Source organism: Epinephelus moara, chromosome 19, assembly GCF_006386435.1.
Source record: "Epinephelus moara isolate mb chromosome 19, YSFRI_EMoa_1.0, whole genome shotgun sequence".
Classification (NCBI taxonomy): domain Eukaryota; kingdom Metazoa; phylum Chordata; class Actinopteri; order Perciformes; family Serranidae; genus Epinephelus; species Epinephelus moara.
The window spans coordinates 6,400,035-6,408,946 of NC_065524.1; the positions used below are offsets into that span (position 1 = coordinate 6,400,035).

An 8,912-nucleotide genomic window follows, 5' to 3' on the forward strand; every position below is an offset into this window, starting at 1 on the left:
CACTGGCTATTGTCACAGTTTGCACTTCTGACCTACCATACTTGCCAATTTCTCAGCTCACCCAGTAGTATTCCACCCACCCCGCCTCTCCACCACACCTACCTGCCAACCTATCACCCGTCCACACAGTTCCCTCCACTGCCAGTCTGCCACACCCACCTCATCAAGCTAACCCTACTCACCTGTGCCTCGTTACTCCCAGTCACTATAAAGACTCCTGCTTCACAAACGCTTGTTGCCAGATTCCTCGTCGACATTCCTATGCAAGACTTTCCAGTGCTTACCCCCGACTGCTTTCTTGTTGCTGACTTTACCTGCGTCTGACTCTTCTGTTTTGTCTACTTGCCGGTAAACGTGTCAGCCTTCTGTCCTCGACCAAGAACTCTGCTTCCGCCTTCCTGGTTTTTGTTCACCTGTTCCGAATAGCTGTTTAGAGAGACCATCACTCAGCTCTCCATAGTGACTTAGCATGCTCATCTGCCTGTGTATTTCTGTGCCATGGATCGCTTTGCTGTGTGGCTGCACATTTCGCCTTTGTGTGTGCGCTGTGGAATCAAACTACTCCTCACCAGACCCACCCTGTCCCCAGTCAGCTTCACACATGTTGGCTTCCCTCATGTATACTCCTGGTTCCAGATTCCCTGCTTGTCTGAGATTGCCTTCAAACTACTTTCTCACGGTACAGTTGCACACAGTTAAACTGTTTGCTGTGTGCGTGCATCTGGTGGGTGCCAGCTACTCACCTGTTTTTGGCTTCAGCGTTCGTGGAGAACCTGCTGCTCAGAAAGTGTTGAACCCAGACAGTGAGTCTCTCAGTTGTTTCACCAGTCTGCTCACTTTGTATTAATCAAAGCGGTGCATTAAAGTTCATTGTAAACTTTCCTGCCTGTCATCGGTGCTGCTTTTGGGTCCATCATTCACTTGTTACAGCTACAGTAAAATAACAACATTCAACAACAGGTGAAGAAATAGAGATCAGAGATGTTAGGCTACATTTTAGAAAACTCAAAATTTCAAGCATCAGAGATGTAAGTTTTGGAACGAATGATTTTTGTATCCAGACCCAAGGAAGCACAGGACGCTGCAGAGCAAGCAGCACGTCACCCACAGTGGGCCAGTGTTGTGGCCCATTGACAAAAGTTAATAGTGAATATACAAACGTTACAACCAAACCCATCTTCGCTTCTGTAGAGTCAACAAGCAGGAGTGGAGAGCCTACAAGATAAGCACCACTCACACCTGTTTCAACTCGAAGTATGTAAGTTTGTCATCAGAACTTAAAACACTAATAATGTTACCACCAGCAAAATACCTCCATACCTACCTTAACTGAATAAAAGCTCTTATTTATAACCGCTGTGATTAAAGCAAGTGACTAATATGCCTGTTTGTAAATTCATATTTTTCTTAAGTAAAATTTTTTACTATTAATAGTATAACTGATAATACTACACAGTAAATGATCTGCATTCCAATTTCTTCTTTTCAAGTAGGAGATTCAATTCTAATATAATGTTGGACAATTAGATTAATAATAATGTCTCATATTTTAATTGTTGTATTGTGGAGTGTGTAAAATGAGGAGACAGGAGACGGAGATGCGTCGAGTCAGCTTTACTCTCCACTTCATATATAACTCTCAGTACAGCGAGCGAGGTGAGAACGTAAACACAACATAAACTGTAGGGGGGTGGATCAGGCGTCCATAACGGCTGCGCTTAACAGGAGGGGGGTCAAGGGCGAGGGGTAGGGCTGGGGCTTGGGCCGAAACCTCAGCAGGGGCAGGGGAAGAGTCAGGGGCAGGGGACTCGGCTGTTGCACGGGGGCGCCCCCGCCGTGGAGGCTGGGCCAGCTGAAGCGGTTCACTAACATCCATATGAGCAGGCTTGAGACGGTCTATAGCCACCCGCTCAGGCTTGCCCCCTATATCCACAATGAAGTTCTTACATCACCCCCCCACCCCCCGCCCCCCCACCAGGACAGGGAAGGGCCCATCGTAGGGGGGCCACAGCGAGGTCCGATGGCCGTCATGGCGGATGAAGACATACTTGGCTGACAGCAAATCCTTGGGAACGTAGGACTGGGGGAGGCCATGGTGAGACGTCGGAACGGGAACGAAAACGTCAGCCATGCTCCGGGACACAGCACGATGGGAGGCAGCCGACCACGGGGCCGTGGCGTCAGGAAGGAACTCCCCCGGGACGCGCAGAGGCTGGCCATACACCAGCTCAGCTGATGAAGCCTGAAGATCTTCCTTAGGGGTGGAGCGAAGTCCAAGCATAACCCATGGGAGGCGGTCAGCCCAGTCGCTGCCTGTGAGGCTGGCCCTGAGCGTGGCCTTCATGTCACGATGAAACCGCTCGCAAAGTCCGTTGCTCTGAGGATTATACGTTGTGGTATGGTGGACCTTCACCCCCAGGCCCTCGGCGACCGCATTCCAAAGCTCTGATGTGAACTGCGGACCTCGGTCTGAGGAGAGGTCAGACGGTGTGCCAAAACGGGCCACCCAAGCCATAATGAACGCATGGACCATGTCAGCTGATGTAGTAGAGGACAGAGGGATGACTTCTGGCCACCTGGTGGTCCTGTCCACCATGGTGAGGAGGTAGGTGTAACCACGGGAGGGGGGAAGAGGACCCACCAGGTCTACATTCACATGGTCAAAACGTCTCTCTGGCACCTTGAAGGGCGCCAAAGGGGCCTTAGTATGACGCGTCACCTTTGCGCGCTGGCACACCACGCAGGCAGCAGCCCAGGCCCTGACATCCCTCCGCAGGCCCGGCCAGACGAACTTGGCCCCCACTAGCTTGGTAGAGGCCCTCACCCCCGGGTGGGAAAGGCTATGGATGGCGTCGAAGACCTGGCGCCTCCAGCCAGCAGGTACCATAGGGCACGGCAGGCCGGTGAAGACGTCGCAGAGGAGCGTTGCGTTGGCCGTGTCAAACACCACATCTTCCATGAGCAGCGCCGTGGGGGCCGTCCGGTAGGCTTGAACCTCAGAGTCTGCGGTCTGGTCCGCCGCCATGGCTGCGTAGTCGAGGCCCAAGTGGACGGACCCAGCGACCGCCCGGGAAAGGTCGTCGGTGACAAAATTGTCCTTGCCGGCCACGTGCTGAATGTCGGTGGTGTACTCGGAGATGGCAGAGAGCTGACGCTGTTGTTGACCAGACCACAGCTCTGAAGACTTGGCCGTGGCGAACCTAAGTGGCTTATGGTCAACGAACGCTGTGAACCGCTGGCCCTCCAGCAGGAACCGGAAATGACGAGTGGCGAGGAAAAGACCCAGGAGCTCTCTGTCGAAGGCGCTGTATTTCCTCTCACTGTCACGGAGCTTCCTGCTGAAAAAGGCCAGCGGCTGCCAGGCTCCGCCCACCCACTGCTCACACACAGCCCCCTCCGCATAATCAGAGGCATCCGTAGTGAGACCAACTGGGGCGGTCGGAGACGGGTGCGCCAGCAGAGCAGCGTTGGCCAGCGCGGTTTTGGCAGCGCCAAAAGCGTCAGTCATCCCTGGGGACCAATCCAACTCGTCCGCCGGCCTCCTACCCCGCAAGGCATCGTACAAGGGCCGCATGAGTTTGGCCGCATGAGGGAGGAAACGGTTGTAGAAATTCACCATACCCAGGAACTCCTGCAGGGACTTCACGGTGCGGGAGCGTGGGAAACTGGTGACGGCGTCCACCTTGGCAGGGAGGGGGACGGCCCCCTGTGGGGTGACGTGGTGGCCGAGGAAGGTAATGGATGACCGGCCAAACTCACACTTGGCCGGGTTGATGATGAGGCCGTGCTCGCTGAGCCGGCTGAACAGCTGCCGGAGATGCATGAGATGGTCTTCCGCAGACGCGCTGGCCACGAGAATGTCGTCCAAGTAAACAAACAAGAACGGCATGTCTCATGGTACAGAGTCCATGAGGCGCTGAACGTCTGTGCTGCACCCTTGAGGCCGAAAGGCATCCGCAGGAATTCAAAAAGGCCAAAGGGTGTGATGACCGCTGTCTTGGGGACATCCTGCGGGTGGACGGGCACCTGGTGGTAACCGCGCACCAGGTCCACCTTCGAAAAGATGGTGGCACCGGCTAGGTGGGCAGAAAAGTCCTGTATGTGCGGCACCGGGTACCGGTCGGGGGTGGTGGCGTCATTTAGGCGACGAAAATCACCTCAGGGGCGCCAACTGCCATCAGCCTTGGTTACCATGTGCAGGGGGGAGGCCCATGGACTGTTGGAGCGACGCACGATGCCGAGGCGCTCCATGGTGGTGAACTCCTCCCTGGTGATTGCGAGCTTGGCAGAGTCGAGGCGCCGGGCTTGTGCATAGACTGGGGGGCCGACTGTGGTGATGTGGTGCTCCACGCCATGCTTAGCCACCGCTGATGAAAACGTGGGCGTGGTGAGGTCAGGGAACTCGGCGAGCAGGCGTTGATACGGGTCCCCGGCAGCAAGCATGTTCGACAGACAAAGTGCCCCCACCCCTCCCAGTGTGCAGGGGTAAGAAGCAAAAGAGAGGGCGTCGATCAGGCGGCAGTTTGTAACATCCAGCAACAGTCTGTAAGCGCAGAGGAAATCGGCTCCCAGGAGCGGCGTAGACACGGCAGCCATGACGAAGTCCCAGCCGAAACGCCGCCTGCTGAAACACACCTCCACATACCTCGTGCCATAGGTATGTATGGGCGTGCCGTTGGCGGCGTCCATCGGGGGGCCGTGCCCGCCAGCCATGGTGTCCGCCGGTTTCGCCGGCAGGATGCTGCGCTGAGCACCACAATCGACCAGCAGCTGCCGGCCGGACAAGGTGTCAGTGATGAATAACAGCTTGCAATCGCGGCCAGCGCCCATAGCTGCTAATGAGCGCCGGCCCTGGCTTTTCCCTGGGCTCCAAAACTGCATGGCTTGCGACACTGCTTGGCCTTGGCCCCAAACCTGGAATGATAATAACACCACCCGTCCTCACGCTGTCGGCGGGCTGTCACTGCTGCTGCGGTGTCCGAGTCATCCTCCGGAGATGGGGGTGGGGCTGACATGTGCTGAGGGGGCAGCAGCGCATGGACAAACTGCTGCCGGTTGGCGAGGAAAATCCGGTCTGCTTCCACAGCCAGTGCCCGATACTCTCTAGAGGAGGAGAGGGAAGAGCTGGCTAGTGCGGTGCGCACGGGTGCTGGAAGCTGGCGCAGGAAAATGTGGGTGAAAAGAAACAAGGACTCAGCTGCGCCCAGCACAGCCAGCATTCTCTCCATTAATTCGGATGGCTTGCTGTCACCGAGGCCGTTTAGGGACAGCAGGCGGTCTGCTTTCTCAAGCTCCGACAGTTCAAAGAGTTGTAACAGGAAAGCTTTGAGTGCGTCGTACTTGCCATTGGCCGGAGGAGCCTCTAACAGTACCATAGTCCTGGCTGTTGTCGAGGCATCCAAGGCCGCTACGACGTGGAAATACTTTGTAACATCCTGTGTTATTCCTCTCAGCTGGAACTGGGCCTTGATGTGTTGAAACCACGGCCGCGGGTTGTGCTGCCAAAAGTCCGGTAACTTGATGGTCGCAGCGTAGATAGCACCGACATTAGCCGCGCCGTTAGCAACGGCCGGCGCCACAGCAGCATTGTCATTACTGTCGTTGTGTGACATAACTCAGCAGTATCCAACTCGCATCAGGGTCACCAATGTGGAGTGCGTAAAATGAGAAGACAGGAGACGGAGATGCGTCGAGTCAGCTTTACTCTCCACTTCATATATATAACTCTCAGTACAGCGAGCGAGGTGAGAACGTAAACACAACATAAACCCGGAAGCACTAGTCCCCGTCAACCTCTCCCTTAAAGGTACAGTCCCTTGGTGAATGTCTCTCTCAGTGTTTATGGTGAATGTCTCTCTCAGTGTCTATTGTGGGTCACCACAGTATATTGTGAATAAAATCTGTATCTGCAATGTAACCAGTAAAATGCATCTGTCAAGGAAAATGTAGTACAATGTTTTCCTCCGAAGTAAAAGTACACATTAAGTCGTATACCCTCAAACTGCATATCCTTTAGGTGCTTTGGGGGCCTTTTGTTTGTTATTTCACTGCACAATGCAGTAGAATAGCAGTAATTCAATATTTGTCATATCTAAACATCATCATAAACTGATAATAAGCCAATCATAAGCTATTTGGGGCCATCCTCTCTTCATCTTCAGCTTTTTTATAGATGATGTGCTGTTTGCCTCCAGAATTGCTGGAATTTAACTGAATCCATTCTTCAATCTACCTGTGAAATGTTTCCCATGCCACTGGCTGCAACACAAGACCAAAGCATGATTGATCTACCCCCGTGTTTTAACTTCATCAATCCACAGGACTTGTTTCCAAAAAGCATCAGGCTTCTTAAGATCTTCCTTTGCAAACTTCTGACACTGAATTTTGTAGTGAGGAAGCAGGAAAGGTTTTTTTCTGATGAGTCTTTCATGAAGGTCATATTTTTGCAGGTGTCGCTTCACAGTAGAACAGTGCATCATCATCAGTGATCTTCCTGCAGGTCTTTTGCAAGCAAACAGGGGTTTTGATTTGCCTTTCTAACTCTCTGGAAAGGTTTTCTAGGTTTTCCAGACCTCAACTTGACCCCCACAGTTCCTCTTAACTGCAATTTCTTAATTACATTACAAACTGAGGAAAAAACTATCTGAAAACACTTTGGTATCTTTTTATAGGGGGTTTATCAGCAGTAACCACTATAATGTGGGCTGTTCTCATTCCCGACTTGTGAAATACCGCTGCTTTGTCAGTGATTTTGGTGTCAGACACCAACACCAAACGGCATCTTTTGCGGCAATACGAGTCACTGTTGGGCGGCGTCAGGTTGTAATGCCGCAGGTAACTATGTAATATAAAGAGCTGAAAAGTTCCTATAGGATAGGTGGCCCAGACTTTCAGCTGGGAGTCCGCTGGTGTGTGAATGTTGAGCCAAACCATGATGTTTTTTTCTAAACCTAATCACATGCTTTTGTTGCAGAAGGAGATAAACCTAAAAACGAGGTGTTTTACCTACACTATGTTTATTTTGAAAGAGACTGTATGCACCTAAAGAGCAGAAACTGTATATTTATTGTGAAAATGGAATTTTGAAAAGACACATGTAACAAGCGTGACTTGACACAGAATCCTGGAATGTCAGCAGCAGACGTAAAAGGTTGGGGCATCGGTGGCTTAGTGGTTAAAGCAGGCGCCCCATGTACAAGGCTGTTGCCGCAGCGGCCGGGGTCCGAATCCAGCCTGTGGCCCTTTGCTGCATGACATCCCCCCTCTCTCTCTCCCTCTTTCACACTTACCTGTCCTGTCCAATAAAGGCAAAAATGCCCCAAAAATATCTTAAAAAAAAAAAACAGACATAAAAGGTTAACTAGCATATCATATGTTGACTTGAAAGCCCACAGTGGGATACTTACACAAAGACTCACATGCACAACAAAGAAGAGAGGAGCTTAGATTACAACATACACACAGGGGAGGCATTACTTCATTCTCAGCTTAGGATGTCATTACTCCATCATCTTTACATAGCAAACAGTTGTGTGCTGCTATATTGTTGCATACAGCACATTTAATCAAACGGCTTTTCCTTACAGAATCTGAATGGAGAGTATGTGTTTTTGTTTATGTGTATGAGACAGATCTGGGAGATGGAATCTGCTGCCAAGTTTGGACTCACGAAGAGTGATGTTAAGCAGAACCCAGAGACAGACTGTGTAACAGCTTCCTTGGGAAAGAGGGTGGAGGCTGGGAGCTCTTTGCCAGACTTGTGGGGAAAGACATGGCAAGGCTCTGAGGAGGGCCGCAGCCATGATGTGTAATCACAGATGATGCAATGTTTTAAAATCCAGGCAGAGAGTTCATTCATTCAGTCAGCCTGGGTCTGGGTCATCTGCACAGAGACTGCTTTTATCAAGGACAAATATGTCGAAAACATAGCGTAGGAAGGCAAGTTCAACTGGGAGACATAAAATATGTGTTTATATTATAGAATACTTTTGTTTGTATTGTTTTTTCACCTACACCCCATGTGGGGTTACTTGTTTGTGGGAATGGGCCTCATAGTCGGCAATATGACCTGTGACTGGATGTTGGCATTAACATTAAAAGCTAAAGGCATATTTGGCTGTAATAACCAGGGTTTAGCTCCTTCTGGTTGGGTCTTTTGATGGTAGGGTGATGGTTAGTGTGAACCTCTCACAAGTCCTCCACATTACAGTATACAACAACTTAGGGGTGTCCCCGACTAAGAATTTTCATAGTCGAATCTGATTTGACAGATTTTTCCTTTAGCTGACTATTCGTCGAATCATGTTGTTTTCCCCCTCATTGATTAATGCGCTCATTTGCGTTAAAGTTAAAGTCCCACTGATTGTCACACACCAGAGTGTGTGAAATTTGTTCTCTGCATTTGACCCATCCCCTGAGGGAGCGGTGAGCAGCAGCGGTGCCGCGCTCAGGAATCATGTGGTGATCTAACCCTCCAATTCCAACCCCTGTGCGTCACCGCTCTCAATTGTTTGGCCACGTCGGACAAAAAGTAGCCAAATAAAAAATCTAGTCTATCAAGAAAACAATCAGCAGTGAAATTAATTTCAAGACACTTCAGGTAAACGAATAATCCTTCAAAAAAGTTTGATTTGAGAGCACATAACTCCTCCAAAGTGTTTGTTTATGCGCTCCGCCACTGTAAATCACCGTAGGCCTCGATGCTGCTCTGATGGTCCTGCAGTGCACTCAGTCACCTCAGCTTATTTGGATCGAGCAACTGGGTGATTTATTCATGCATAGTAATGATTATGCCTACTGATTAAACGCATGCGTCATTTTCAATTTTTTATTAACAGAAATTAGGCTGATGTTTGTATCAAAATAGGCTATATATCATGAATTACTAGAAAACAAATACATTCTATGTCAAA

The 8,912-nt window shown here is 50.6% G+C and overlaps 1 pseudogene; it reads left to right on the forward strand.

Annotated features, from left to right (window-relative positions):
• The first annotated feature begins 7,640 nt into the window (after positions 1–7,640).
• Positions 7,641–8,912, forward strand: part of LOC126407117 (uncharacterized) — a 4,715-nt pseudogene continuing 3,443 nt past the window's right edge.